The sequence below is a fragment of the Pipistrellus kuhlii genome, unplaced genomic scaffold, assembly GCF_014108245.1.
Source record: "Pipistrellus kuhlii isolate mPipKuh1 unplaced genomic scaffold, mPipKuh1.p scaffold_m20_p_11, whole genome shotgun sequence".
In the NCBI taxonomy this organism is placed as follows: Eukaryota; Metazoa; Chordata; class Mammalia; order Chiroptera; family Vespertilionidae; genus Pipistrellus; species Pipistrellus kuhlii.
In genome coordinates, this window is record NW_023425416.1 from 25452629 (window position 1) to 25467948 (window position 15320).

General features: G+C 40.0%; 1 protein-coding gene across 10 annotated transcripts in view; it reads left to right on the top strand.

Annotated features, from left to right (window-relative positions):
* PIK3CB (phosphatidylinositol-4,5-bisphosphate 3-kinase catalytic subunit beta) overlaps positions 1-15320 on the top strand; it is a 105135-nt gene that overhangs the window by 17563 nt on the left and 72252 nt on the right. For 6 of the 10 annotated variants that reach the window (XM_045579244.1, XM_036431299.2, XM_045579246.1 and 3 more), the window contains exon 2: positions 7685-7788. The exons of 1 other annotated variant lie outside the window; for it this stretch is intronic. The gene's annotated coding sequence lies outside the window, so the exon portion shown is untranslated. Of the gene's footprint in view, positions 1-1427; positions 1432-1897; positions 1917-7090; positions 7110-7684; positions 7789-15320 lie in introns of those variants that run through there. 3 more of the 10 variants (XM_045579241.1, XM_045579242.1, XM_045579243.1) reach the window with 3 other exon arrangements.

The following is a 15320-nucleotide window of genomic DNA, read 5'->3' on the forward strand; positions in this document are numbered from 1 at the left end:
TCTATAATAGAATTGTCAGCCAAATTCACGATTGATAATGACAGATCGAAATACGTGTGCGTTTGGTGCCAGTGAGAACTTTATGTTTTGCACATGCACAAGTCAACTTAGCCTTTTATATATATATAGATAAAATTGCTTAATTAGACCTGCTTTCTGATTTAGCTCAACTTTTTCCAGCCCAGTGAAGCACCCCAATTTCTCTTTTCAGGTAATTGTCAGCAATGCAGCAGTAAATATCAACACAAAGCAGATTATTATTATAGATCACGCAGGAGAACAAAGGATAAAATATTTAACTGTAGCAGTGTTTGACTATATTCTGCACAGTGAAAAAATTGAAATTATTTTCCAGGTCCACCATTTCTTTCTTCTTTGCAGTGGGGTCAAGTTTCTAAATTTCTAAATCTCTGTTTTCTGGCTAATGAAAGAAAATAGGATTCTACCAAGTCTCCTGCCTACCTATTCCAGGACTTCTGTGAGAATCAAATGAGATGAGGCACGGGAAAATGTTTCACAAACATTTGGCTGAACTGTAAAATGTTTGCATCTGGCTATAAAGCAAGTCTTGTTCCTGGGCTGAAGAAACTCCAAGGAGGCTAGTTGCTAGGGAGAGGAAGCCGGCATTGCTGTGTTATGTCATTACCTGGCGCTCGTTTCCAGGCTGGGCTGGGCTGTGGGTCACATTTTGTGCCATGGGGTCTCGGCAGCATCAGCTGCGATTTGGTGGGGCATCGCTTCGTGGGGGTGGCAGGGCTTGTGTCCCACTTGGGGGAAGCTGAGTGTTGGTTTGTCAGCACCAGGTCTGGTTTGTTGGTGCCAGTTCCGTGGTGCTGTTTATTTTTAAACTAGAGGCCCAGTGCACGAAATTGTGCATGGGGTGGGGGTGGGGGGTTGTCCCTCAGCCCAGCCTGTACCCTCTCCAATCTTGAACCCATCAAGGGATGTCCGACTGCCCATTTAGGCCCGATCCCACCATGATTGGGCCTAAACAGACAGTTGGACATCCCTCTCACAATCCAGGAATGCTGGCTCCCAACTGCTTGCCTGCCTGCCTTCCTGATTGCCCCTAACCGCTTCTGCCTGCCAGGCTAATCACCACATAACCACTCCCATGCCAACCTGATTGATGTCTAACGGCTCACCTGCCAGCCTGTTTGCCCCCAACTTCCCTCCTCTGTCGGCCTGGTCACCTCTAACTGCCTTCCCTTTCAGGGTTGATTGCCTTCAACTGCCCTCCCTTGCAGGCCTGGTCCCTCCCAACTGCCTTCCCCTGCTGGCCATCTTGTGTCAACATACGGGCAGGATCTCTGACCACATGGGGGCAGCCATATTGTGTGTTGGAGTGATGTCAATTTGCATTTTACTCTTTTATTAGATAGGATAGAGGCCTGATGCACGGTTGGGGACAGCTAGTTTGCCCTGAGGGGTGTCCCAGATCAGGGTGGGGGTTCCCTTGGGACGTGGAGCAGCCTGAGCAAGGGGCCTGTGGTGGTTTGCAGGCCAGCCACGCCCCCCAGTGACCCAAGCGGAGGCCCTGGTATCTGGGATATATTTATAGTACTTTCTACAATTGAAACTTTGTAGCCTGGAGCAAAGCCAAGCCCACTGCTCACTCTGTGGATGCCACCATTTCTGTTTGGATTTGTTTACCTTCTATAATTGAAACTTTGTAGCTTTGAGTCTTGGCTTAGGCCAGCAAGGGCAGGCAGAAAGCTTGGCTTCCTCCATTACCGTGGAAACGCCTACCTCCTGCTCTCTGGCTTGGTTGGGTTTATTTGCATACTTGCTCTGATTGGCTGGTGGGCATGGCTTGTGGAGCGGAGTGATGATTAATTTGCATATTACTCTTTTATTAGGTAGGATGGCCACTGCGCATCATGGCCACTCCTGCATTGAGCATTTGCCCCCTGGTGGTCAGTGCACATCATAGCTACTGGTCAGAGAGGACGACAGACACACACACACACACACACACACACACACACACACACTATATATATATTATATATATATATATATATATATATATATATATATATATATATATAAATATATATAAAATTTTAGACTTATAAAAAAAATAAAGGCCTGTGGATTAAAGCTATCCTCAAGACTTTCCCTTTTTGCCAATGGAAAAACGAATATGTAAATGATAAATGAGAATTGTAAGTACTGATAAGTTTTATGAAGATGATAAAGTGATAGAGAATGTCGATGTAAGAACTTCAAGCCTGTAGAGAATTTTTATAAAAATTTATTTGAGCCAGACAGAGGATACTCCAAGAAGTAAGAAAGATCTCAACAGACTGAGAAAACTGCTTCTTGGAATGTTCATTTGCAGGTGTTTTTTTTTTTTTGGCATTTGAAATTAAGGAGGGAAGGTTGGAGAAAACATGAAAGTGGGAGAAAAGAAGGTGGAAATTGGATTGCAGGATAGTTAACAAGATTATATGCTCTTAAGGGTGGCTCCTATGGGGTCTGAAAGGCATTTCAAAGATATGAGGGGTGGGTTATGTCTGGCCTGAGGGCTGTGTAAGTCCTGCAGAATCATTTGGTCTGGTCCTGCCAAGGCAGCTGCAGGCTGGACTCGAAATTCAATAAATCTAGAAACTTTTTTTCAAAGCAACATAAATTTATATTAAGTGAATTATATTAAGTGAATGATATTATAAATAGCCAAATGACCCTTGGCAGAAAAAAGGTGCCGCACCCTTTGAGCTAGATGCACAGACAGTGGACAAGGCTTGCTTAAAGCAAGTATAAACCTTTTGCTAGAGAAGTTATATGGCCTAGGCTGATGTGGCTCAGTGCCTGAGCGACTACCCATGAACCAGGAAGTCGTCCTTTGATTTCAGGTCTGGGCAACATGCCCAGGTTGCAGGCTTGATTCCCAGTTGGGGGCAGGTAGGGGACAGTCAGTCAGTGATTCTCATCATTGATGTTTCTTTCCGTCTCTCCCTCTTCCTTCTCTCTGAAATAAATAAAAAACAAACCATTTTTTAATAAAAAGAAGTTATGTGCCTGGCGTGTGACTATCCACCATGACCTGCCCAGTAAGGAATTTATGATTAGGTCACTCTGCCAGGTTACTTTCTGTAGAACCCTTTTTTTATTCATAAGAATGACCCAGGCTACTATCTTTAAAGATATTTTAATTTAATTTTTAAAGTTTACTTAACTTTTAAACTTTATATTGTTGACAGTACCAGGTTTTATCTTAATTGTAATGATACACTAAAACCCTTAAAAGAGGTAACTTTTGAGTTGAGACTTGAATGTTAGATGGATGACCTGGGGCAGAACATTCCAAGCTGCAAGAACAGCAAGTACAAAAGCCCTCAGGTAGGAGCAAAATATGTGACAAAGGCATAGCAAAACCAGTATGGCTAGAGAGTAGTGAATGAGGAAGAGAGTGGAAGATGAGGTCATAGGTAGACATAGATACCAAATCATATAGGATGCTTATAGGTCCTAGTTGCAAATCAGGTCTGGTTACTGTGGGAAGCTTTTGGAAGGTTTTAAACAAGGTATTGGAGTAGTCTGTTTTTTGCTTTATAAGGTACACTCTGGTTGCTCTGGCACAATAGAGAGGCAGTGAGTCCTTCTTGGAAGGTATCATTTTTCTCAGGGCACACAGAACAAATAACTGTACTCTAGGTAGTACAGTAGGTCCTCAGGTTATATCAGAGATCTGTTCCTATGGCGTGACATAACGAAATTTTTGTCATAATTCAGAACCCACCTACATATAAGCACCTACGTCATTCACATGGAGCACATACACAGCAGTAAGGAAGTGAAACAGTAAAAAAAAATTGAAAAGAAAGATAACAATTCCTGACTTTTACTTGTGGTAAATAAATAATAAAAAACATCACATATGGACATATGTTGAAGTGATGGAACTTTTTTTTTTTTTTTTTTTTTTTAAATAAATGGGAGATGGTGACATAACCATGAAACGACGTTTAGATTTCTCAAAAGTAAGGAAATCAGTAAACTCAGTAGGGGCGGCTGTGTGTGTGGGGGCAGGGATATATGGGAACTCCGTACTTCCTGCTTAATTTTGCTGTGAACCTAGAACTGCTCTCTAAAAAATGTCTATTCAAAAAGGGAGGGAAAAGAAAGATTTGCCACAATATCAGCTAATACTGAATGTAAGTATATTGCTTACTGTTCTTAGATAGTCCACAAAATTACTCTGATTTCATCACAGAATTTAAAAAAGTAATTTATTCTTAAAGTTCCTAATAATTCTTCAGGTATAAAAAATGTTATCAATGACCTTACATATGAATATCCACTCACACAACTTTATTATCGTGGGGAGGGGGGGGGAAACAATATACTAGGTGGGAAAAGTTCTAAACAAATAATAAATATCCAGTATTGCCAATTATCATAGGGAAAAATGGGTACTCTTATTAGTACTTCAGAAAATAAATATTAAAATCATAATAATACCACTGTGTACCCATCAAAATAGATAAAAATTAAAGAAACTAGCAATACCCAGGCTTGCAGAGGATGTGCAGCAATGGAAATTCACACGCCTTATAATAGGAATTCCACATTAGATATAATATTTTTATATTAGTTTCAGGTGTACATTGCAGTGGTTAGAAATTTATATATAATTTAGGAAGTAATTGCCCCAGTAAGTCCAGTACCTACCTGGTACCATAGTGAGTTATTACAATACTAGAGGCCTGGTGCTCAAAATTGTGCATGGGTGGGGTCTGGCTGGCCCACCCCGATCTGGTTGATAGGGCTGGGCCAGCTAGGGTGAGGAGACGCAGTAGGTTGGCCGGCCAGCCCTGCCCCCAATTGGGGGGCAGGAATTGAGAGGAGGCACCAGTTGGGGGGTGGGGGCAGCTGGCCCATCCCTTGTTTGAACTCCCAGTCAAGGGGACATTTTGCATATTAGCCTTTTATTGTATAAGATTAGTGACTATATTCCCTATGCTGTACTTTATAGCCTTGAGATTTTTCAGTCTTCGCTCCCTCCTTTTAAATGTAAACTGCTCTAACCAAATGCTTAAACTTCTTTCGTAAAATTCCTGACATGGAGTACTGACAAATATAAATTATTGCAAACTTGGTGTGTAGTACAAACTCTAACCTGAGTTGAGTGAGCTTGCCTAGAAATGAATTAAATGATATTGATTAGGATGCTATCATCAAGGTTACAAAGTCCTATAAAATGTCATCAGTGGAGAATGGGACATAACAGCTGAGAGGAGAAGGCTGTGAACTCGATCCTTGGGAAACACTCATGGTTTAGAGCTCAAATTGGAAGGCAAAGCTATAAAACTTTATGAAAACAGTAAGAATTCAACAAGACAGAAGAGTCAACTAAAAAAAAAAATAATATTTTTATCACATTAAAATGAATGTTCATCTAAGGACACCATAAATACAATGAAAAGATAAACCACAAACTTGGGGAAAGAAAATACTATACATAATAGAGAATTAGGGTCCTGAACAGGGATGGCTTATAGATGTGCAGTCTGTGCAGTCACACAGAACCCCATGTTATTTTAATGCTGTGCTGTCACTCTTAAAATTTTTAATTTATTTTACTTTGGGCTCTGCAAGTTATTTAGTCAATACTCATCTTGAATATGTAAAGTCTCCTAAAATAAGGAAACAACATCTCAATAATAGTGGCCAAAATTTAACCAAACAAATGTGGAAAGGAACCTAGATAATTAATAAACATGTGAAAAGGTCTTCAACCTAGTCAAGCAAATATAGCTGAAATCATAGTGCGATACCATTTTATATGTTCTATAATTGGTAAATTAAGAAATTGCACTTTACCAAGTATTTGGAGAGGATATGTTATCGATTCATGCACTGCTGGTGAATTGGTAAAGTGATACAATTGGAAGATAATTTGGCATTTAGTAAAGTTGGTTATTTGCATGTTTTATAACCCTACAATTTCATGTCTATGTTTAAAGCATGCCCTAAAGATATTCTTCTTTGTATAAAAATGTTGATAAAAGCAAAAAACTATAAACCATCCAAATGGTCTTTCAACAGGATGGTTAAATACATTGTGGCATATTTGTATAATAAAATACTATAGAACAATGAAAATGTAATATGAATAAAACTTATAGAAAAAAATTGAGTGGAAAAAATTCAAGTCTTTGGAAAATTCATATAGCACACCAATTTATCAAGCTGAAAAGGAAGCAGGGGACACAAGCAAATAAAATATAATTTAGAAATATATGCATATGTGACAGTTATTTTTCAAAAAGTAATAATGACTTTGGGTGGTGAACACACAATGTAATATACAGATCATGTACTATAGAATTGTACACTTGAAATCTATATAATTTTATTAACCAATGTCACCCCCATAAATTCAATAAAAATTAAATTGAAAAAGCAGCCCAGCTGGTGTGATTCAGTAGTTGAGCCTCAACCTATGAACTAGGAGGTCACAGTTCGATTTCTGGTCAGGGCACATGCCCCAGAGGGTGCATGAAGTGGCCAATCAAAGATTCTCTCACATTATTGATGTTTCTATTCTCTCTCTCTCTCTTCCTCTCTGAAATAGACAGACAGACACACACACACACACACACACACACACACACACACACACACACACACATCCTATATAATAAAAGGATAATATGCAAGTTGACGGAACAACTGGTTGCTGTGGTGCGCACTGACCACGAGGGGGCAGACGCTCAATGCAGGGGCTGCCCCTTGGTGGTCAGTGTGCTCCCATAGGGGGAGCGCTGCTCAGCCAGAAGCTCTGAGCCAGGCTCACAGCTGGTGAGTACAGTGGTTGTGGTGGGAGCCTCTCTCACCTCAGTGGCAGTGCTAAGGGTGTCCGGCAGCACTAAGGATGTCTGACTGGCAGCTTAGGCCCATTCCCCACAGGGAGTGGGCATAAATTGGCAGTCAGACATCCCCCGAGGGGTCCTCAGTGCTGCTATGGAGGCGGGAGAGGCTCCCACTACCCCCACTGCGCTCCCCAGCTGTGAGCCTAGCTTCTGGCTGAGGGGTACTCCCTGTGGGAGTGCATTGACAACCAAGGGGCAGCTCCTGCATTGAGCATCTGCCCCCTGGTGGTCAGTGCACATCATAGCGATGGGTTGTTCTGTCATTCAGTCTATTTGCATATTAGTCTTTTATTAATGTAGGAAGGTTTAAAAAAAGAGGAGAGCATTTAGTTGATAGAATGTCCACTTAAACCCCTCCCAGTTCTAACATTCTATAATTTTAATGTTGTGGTTCATGTGTGTTTTACATTTCCCCCATATTAAAAAACTAGAAGCTCTGCACATGAATTCATGTACCAATAGCTCTCTGCAGGGCCTGGCTGCTCCATGCCCACAGCCCAGAGGCCCATCCACAGCCAGGCACGAAACACTTGCCTCGTTGCCATGGCGACAAAGCAAGCATTCCGCCAGACCACTCACGCTACCCATTCTCAGTGGTCGCCCCTGGGACTGGGGGACTCCGGTGGGGCTGAGAGAACTGAGTGTCACCGTCTTTGTGACAGTGATCGTTAATTTGCATATTACCCCTTAATTAGATAGGAGGATATAGTTCTGAGCAATTAAATGTCATAAAAGTAATAAAATTTATTTTTAATTTAGCACATTTAATGTTAATATCTTTTATCTTTACTTTTTTTGTAGAGTTATCTTCCAATCTGATAAAGTCTTCCATGAAAACTTCACTTTAAAAAAATAAGTAATGCCATCTGTTTTCCTAAAAGACTGAAATGGGGGCTACCATTTCAAGGTAAGTGTTCAATTTTGTATCTTTGATTACTTACATTATTTTTCCAGAAGTAAAATATAGAAGGAAACTGTGGATATTGGTTAGATTCTAAATCTTTTAGTTTATTTGGGGTGGGAGCTGGGGGATACTAGGTCTTGCTTTAAGACAGTGGTATGTTTAGGATTAGTTTACCACAGAGTTAATAGAGCTTCATGAAAGAGAGAGGAGGGACCAGTAGTGTTGAAAACTTTTTAGAGGTAAATTGAAAACAAAAGAAACTTTTTTGAATATGGCAGTAAGAAGGTCATTGCTGGTTCTAGCAGGGCCCATTTCAGGATAGTGTTTGTGGCTGAAAGTAAACTTGCAATGGATTAAAGAATAAGGAGATGATAAAGTGAATATTTTAGCTCTTGATTCATTTATTAAATATCATATAGTATGTACTTAGGATGCAGCAATTATTTAAATACTAGAATTACAGTCAGTGTGACCATATATATCCTGGCTTAAGGTTTTTATAGATCAACTAATGCCCCACTAGTTTTTCCAACTTTGAAATACAATTAACACATAATACTGTGTAATTGCCCTTTTTTACTCTCAAGTCTACTGATTTGGATGATAAATAACGTGATTATACTGTTAACACCCTCGTTATTAACAAGGATGGACATTCCTGCCCAAAGTTGTTATCTTTCCTGCTAGTCTGAGCTTTTAGTCTAGCAGGCAAGTTAGGAGTTAACAAATAGCTATGAAATTAGTTGGTTAAGTACAGTATTGATAAATGCTGAAGAAGTGAAATAAGGACCACCTGAATGAGTAGTAGGAGTGAAAGTCATTGATCTGTGAATTCATTTTGCGGGGTAGATTTCATAGGTAGATTTGGCAGGGAATAGGGAAGAAAGAAGTCATATAAATGTTTCAGTGGTTAGAAGCATGATGGTTCCATAAACAGAAAAAGGAAAGTAAGGAAACTGTGAGGAAAGATTGGTATTAGAGGTTCAGAGGGTAGGACTGTAACATAATGAATTCTGTTAGTCATATTTGTATTTTGGGGGTACAGATAGAACTTTGAGAATTATCTCCTTAAATGTGGATATATGAGATTGAAATTTAGGAAAAGATAATTTAGGGCATTAAGATACAGAATTAGGAGAAATTCACAGTGTTTAAGCCCTGAAAATAGATAAATTTCCAGTATCTTAGCAGAGAGCAGAGAAAAAAAGGTAAAGCACTGAACTTTAGGAAGTGGCTGTTGTTAAAAAAGAATCAGTAAAGGAAAAATAAGAAAGGCATGAAGGAAACCATAATCCTGTAGTGTTTTTCTCTCAAGCACAATAAAGTGTCTTAAGGAGGATCTCTTCAGAGGAAAGAGATACTGTAGAAAGATTAAGGATTTTATTACCCTAGAAGGGGCCATTGAATTTAATTAAGAGGTTATTGAACAGAGAACAGATTGAGTAGACCAGGATGAATCCTAAGAGTTTAAGTAAATGGTTTTACAAACATACAGCTAGAAGAATAAAATAGAATGTGTTTCAAGGAATTTGTGCAGGATGTGAGACAGTGATCATTTTGAGGAGTAGCCATTAGGAAAAGATATTTTTAGCATTAGCACTTGGTATACAATATTTTGTAAACAGGAATGATCCATTAGATAGTTTAAACATGTAGAGTAGTAGCTTAAAAATTAGAGTGATTAATTGCCCAGAGGAGGCAAGATGTTTTGAGATCAAGGACACCGACAAAAGGCTTAACTTTTACCAAAAAGTACAGCATTTCTGCTTAGAAAGCAGACAAATGGAAGAGAGGGTGGATCAAGGAATTTTTAGGCGAAGAGAAAAAAAACTATAGTTCGTATCCTGCTTTTTAAATAAGCTGGGGCTTAAGGTTATCTCTTAGATTTATAATCATTGGTTTCTCTCCCAGGTTGGAATCCTGGGAGAGAAACATTGATTGGTTGCCTCCTGTATGCGTGTTGACTTGGGATTGAACCCACAACCTTTTGGTGTATGGGATGATACTCAAGCCAACTGAGCCATTCAGCTCTGATGACCATTTTAACAATTTTTAAGAGTACATTTCACTGGTATTAAATACAATACATTCATAATGTTGTGTAACCGTGACCACTCTCTTATCTCCAGAACTTTTTCATCATCTCAAACTGAAAATATACATATTAAACAGGACATGGAGATTGCTCTTTCACCTCTAGTTCCAGATATCCAGTAATCTACTTTCTGTCTTTGTGAATTTGCCTATATTAGATATTTCATATAAATAGAATCATATAATATTTATACTTTTGTGGCTGGTTTACTTCACAGCATAATGTCCTCAAGGTTCATCCATGTTGTAGCATGTGTCACAATGTTCTTTTTAAAAGTAGATCATACTCCATTGTGTATATAAGCCACATTTTGTTGATCTGTTCATCCATTAATGGACAAAGGGTTATTTTTCACCTTTGGCTATTGTTAATAATACTGCCATGTATGTGAATGTATAAATATCTATTGAGTCCCTGGTTTTAGTTCTTTTGGGTGCGTAGCAAGAAGTGGTGGAATTACTGGATCATATGGTAATTCTTCTTCTTTTTTTTAATAAACCTTTATTGTTCATATTATTACAAAAGTTCCTCATTTTTTCCCCCCCTCCACCAGGTTCCTATCCCACCCTCTGCTCTTTCCCCACCCCCCAGTGTCCTCATCCATAGGTGCACAGTTTATGTTCAGTCTCTTCACGCACCCCCCACTCCTCTTTTCCCTGAGAATCATCAGTCCATTCCCCTTCCATACCTCTGATTCTATTATATTCAACAGTTAATATTGTTCATCAGGTTTTTTAATTTCCTTGGTTTTTAGATTCACTTATTGATAGTTATGTATTTGTTGTTCATAATTTTTATCTTTATTTTCTTTCTCTTCCGAAAGAACCCCTTTCAGCAGTTCATATAATTCTGGTTTAGCGGTGATGAACTCCTTTAGCTTTTTTTTTTATTAGTGAAGCTTTTTATCTGGCCTTTGATTCTGAGTGATAGCTTTGCTGGGTAGATTATTTTTGGCTGTAGGTTCTTACTATTCATCACCTTGAATATTTCTTGCCATTCCCGTCTGGCCTGCATGGCTTCTGTTGAGAAATCAGCTGACAATCGGATAGGTGCTCCTTTATAGGTAACTACCTGTTTCTCTCTTGCTGCTTTTAATATTCTCTCTTTGTCTTTTGTTCTTGGAATTTTAATTATGATGTGTCTTGGTGTGGTCCTCTTTGGATTCCTTTTGTTTGGGGTTCTGTGCGCTTCCTGGACTTGTAGGTCTGATTGTTTCACCAGGTGGGGGAAGTTTTCTGTCACTATTTCTTTCAGTACGTTTTTGGTATCTTGCTCTCTCTCTTCTTTTGGGACCCCCATAATTCTGATGTTGGTTCGTTTGAAGTTGTCCCAGAGGTTTCTTACATTATCTTCAACTTTCTGGATTCTCTTGTCTTCTTGCTTCTGTGGAGGAGTGTCTTCTGGCTCTTTATGTTCCAAATCTTTGACTTGATTCTTGTGATCTTCCATTCTGTTTTTTGGACTCTGTATATAATTTTTATTTCAGACAATGTATTCTTAATTTCTTATTGATCCCTTATTATTTCTAGGTGATCCCTTTTCATATCCTCATAGGTCTTATCCACCTTTTCTAGGAAATTCTTGAAAAACCTTATAAGCGTGGTTTTGAACTCTATATCCAGTCACTTTTTTTCCTCCAATTCTTTCGTTTGTGATCTGTTTCCTTGTCTCGGCATTTTCACAGCTTCCCTGAGTTGGTAGCCTTAAAAGTCTCTGTGTTCAGCTTGGATGGGGCAGAATTTCAGGGACGAGCCTATAGCCACACCCTATGAGGCTCTTGAGTCTCAGTATTTCCTCAGGGTCCTTCAGTACTCGTTGCAAGCACCTCTGAGAGAAAGGTGCCCTCGAGTTTCGCCTGCTACCAAACAGTCTAGGCCCTCCCCCAATGAGCCCGGAACTGGGGTTTAGAGCAGTCTGGAGCCCCTGTCTCCCTCCCACCAGGGCAATCCAGCGGGACAGCCAACCATCTGTTCTCTGTGTGCAATGTGCACGCCTCCAGGACCTCCTTTCGCCACTCCCCCGGGTTTCCGCCTTACAGCCCAGGCTCCCTCTTTATGAGCCTGGGTCCCCAGGGTCTGGCCCAGAACTGGGGCTCAGTGCAGTCGGAACTGGGGCTCAGCACAGTCCGGAGCTTTTGTGTCCTTCCCGACAGGGCAATCCAGCAGCAGAGTCAACAGTTCATCCTCTGTGCGTAATATGTGCGACTCCGGGACTCTGCCTTTCGCCACTCCCCTGAGATTCTGCCTCGCAGCCCAGGCTCCCTCTGTATGAGCCTGGGTCCCCAGGGTCTGGCCTAGAATTGGGGTTTAGTGCTGTCGGATGTAGGGTTCAGCACAGTCCAGAGCTTTTATCTCCTTCCTGCTAGGGAACACCAGCCAGGCACTCAGGCTCCCCCTCCTCTCCGGCTCCTTCCTCTCTGTGTGTGCAACGTGTCTCCATACCTTAGGCTTTTACAGCTCCTCTGATTTTTCTTCTGGTTTTCTCTTTCCTTCTCGTTGTAGAATTTCCAGTCAGTCGATTTTCCTGTAGTTCTGGGTAATGTCCATTTTGTATTTTAGTTGTATTTTATTGGAATTGTTGTGTGCGGCTGCGGTTAGGTGTTTACCTGTGTCACCATCTTGTATTCTCCCCGGTAATTCTATTTTTAAATTTTTGAGAAACTGCTGTACTCTTTTACACATCAATTGCATTATTTTACATTCCCAGCAGTAATATACAGGGTTGCCTTTGCCTGAATTTGGTTTACAGGGTATCTTTGCTTTTAGGCAGTAGGATGTTTTCAATATATTTCCTTAAAAGAATGTTTATCATATATTGTTTTCTAGTAGTTTTGGAAGTAACACAAATCCTCATACTCTGAAGTTAGAACTAGTTTAGGAAGTTGTCTTCTAGTTAAATTTTAGTGAGAAATCCCCTCAGGAATTAAAATTCTGGGGCCTTAAAAGAATGCATTTGCTAGGAACTTGTGGTTACTATGTCTGTGTAACTTGGCTGTGAAGTATAAATATACTAAAGTATACTAAGGAGAAAACCACATGTTTTGGTTTCTAAGTAGAATAACTGATTGCTCAGGATTGGAAAAAAGGATTAAATGAGCTAGAATGATTTTTTTTCTTCTTCATAGAGTATATGTGTTAATCTCTGAGATTGGAAATTTAAAAGTAGGTGGAGGAATTTTATCTTCCTGTTGATTGACATATTATTTATGTAACAGGTGGGGAAGACATTCCTTGTTCAGTTGGATAATAGACAAATAAAAGTTATTCAGGGAAAAAACGTTGGTGGAATTACAGCCCCTGCAGAGAGGTTTTTGAAACTGCACCTTGTTGCAATTGTCATTAAGATTTGGGAAATTTGAAATAAATCATATTGTATAATTATGTTTCCCCTTAATAAGTGGTGTTTTAATTTGAAAAAGTTTACTTTAGAAGCTTCTTATCATGTTATATGAACAGTATGAATAAACGGAATGATTTTTACTTGCCTTGCAGTTTTTAGCAGTTCTTCCTCCTCCAGTTCTTTCTTTGCCCCAGGGTTCTTTTTCTTTAATTGCATTGGATGTTTATGCAGTTAGAAAAAATGTTCATAAAGATTATATTGTTGAGTGCCTACTGTTTCTGGTCCTTTGATAAATAACATGCTCTTTGCTTTACTCAGAAAATAACTGTGGTCAGATTGTCATATAGTCTGTCATACACAGTAAGGATATTGTGAAAGAAATTCTGACTGACTGTGTAGCATGACCTTTCAAAATTGTTTTCTTTGCTGCAAGCATCTCACTTAGCCTTTTGACTGTCACATGACAGAGGAAGTAGTATATAAAGGACAACATAAATGACTGCCTTGTTGATCTCAAAACAGTTTTCCAATATAAGAGCATACTGAACAGTCACATACGTTATTAAATATTGTTGTTTTATTTAGGTGAGCATTAGCCAGCTTTATGCATAATGCAGAGTATATCTTGAGTTTGATTTTATAACATTTACTAGTGGCCCAGTGCACAAAATTCGTGCACATTAAAAGTGAATTAATTAGAGGAAATATTTTAATATTGCTATTTGCCCTTTCTCTATAATAGACGTGTCAGATGAAAGAAAATTAGTAACATGTATATGAAAATTTTCCTCCTGTCTGAGTCTAGGGTGTCACAGACTATATGACAATCTGACCACAATCTGCGGGACCAAGAGTCAAGTCCCCACCCACCCCTGCATGTGCCTCAAAGTTGCGTGAGACCCAGACCCGGCTGGCCCCATCCCTGTCAAGCCCCACCAGACCTGGTGGGGTGGGTGGGCACAGTCTCAGGTCCCCTGGCCTGGCACCAGGGCAGGGGGCACAGCCTGAGTCCCTGGACCAGGCTGGGGTGGGGGGTGCGCCTTGAGGTCCCGTGTCGCAGGAGGGCACAGCCTCAGGTCCCCCAGCCTAGCCCAGTGCCATGCAGCCTCAGGTCCCTGCTGATCGATCGTTATGGGAACACCGCTTCCGCTGTGGGCACAGCCATCTTGTGTTATGGGAACCCCACCTGCACTGTGGGCACAGCCATCTTGTGATGGCGTAAGGGTTGATTTACATATCACCTCTTTATTATATAGGACAGGGGTCAGCAACCTTTAAGACATAAAGAGCCACTTGGACCTGTTTTCGAAGGAAAAAAAAAAACCTGGGAGCCGCAAAACCATTGCGACATTTAAAACAAATATAACACTGCATATATTGTTTCTTACCTTAATGCTATATACCAGATCGTGCAGAAAAAGGATTTTTTCACTTAACAAAAAGAGCCGCATGTGGCTCCGGAGCCTCAGGTTGCCGACACCTGATATAGGATTATATTTAAAATTTAAATACTAGGAAAACATTTATTACTTTGAAAAAGCACCTAGATTTTTACTCAAAATATTAAGAATTATTAGTAAATATAGATTTATTACATATAGATTTATTACATATAGCCATGAGTACAAATCCACCTTTTTTGTGGACAAAGATTTTTATTTTAAAAAAATATTTTATTGATTTTTTTACAGAGAGGGAGAGAGAGAGGGATAGAGAGTTAGAAACATCAATGAGAGAGAGAAACATCAATCAGCTGCCTCCTGCTCACCCCTACTGGGGATGTGCCTGCAACCAAGGTACATGCCCTTGACGGGAATCGAACCTGGGACCCTAGGGTCCACAGGTTGATGCTCTATCCACTGAGCCAAACTGGCTAGGGCGTGGACAAAGATTTTAAAGCAGTTTTGGAGGTATCTTTCTGGTGTTCTTGAGTAGTCAAGAGAGACTTCTTTAAAACTGTGATGGGACCTGGGGAACATGAGTAAGCACCAGCCTGATTTTAAACTTTGATCTTATTTTTCACTAGTAATATAGCTCTATTATTTACCTGTTTAGTTACTGAGGATTTGTATCAGGCACTGTGAGGAGCCCTGAAGATAAA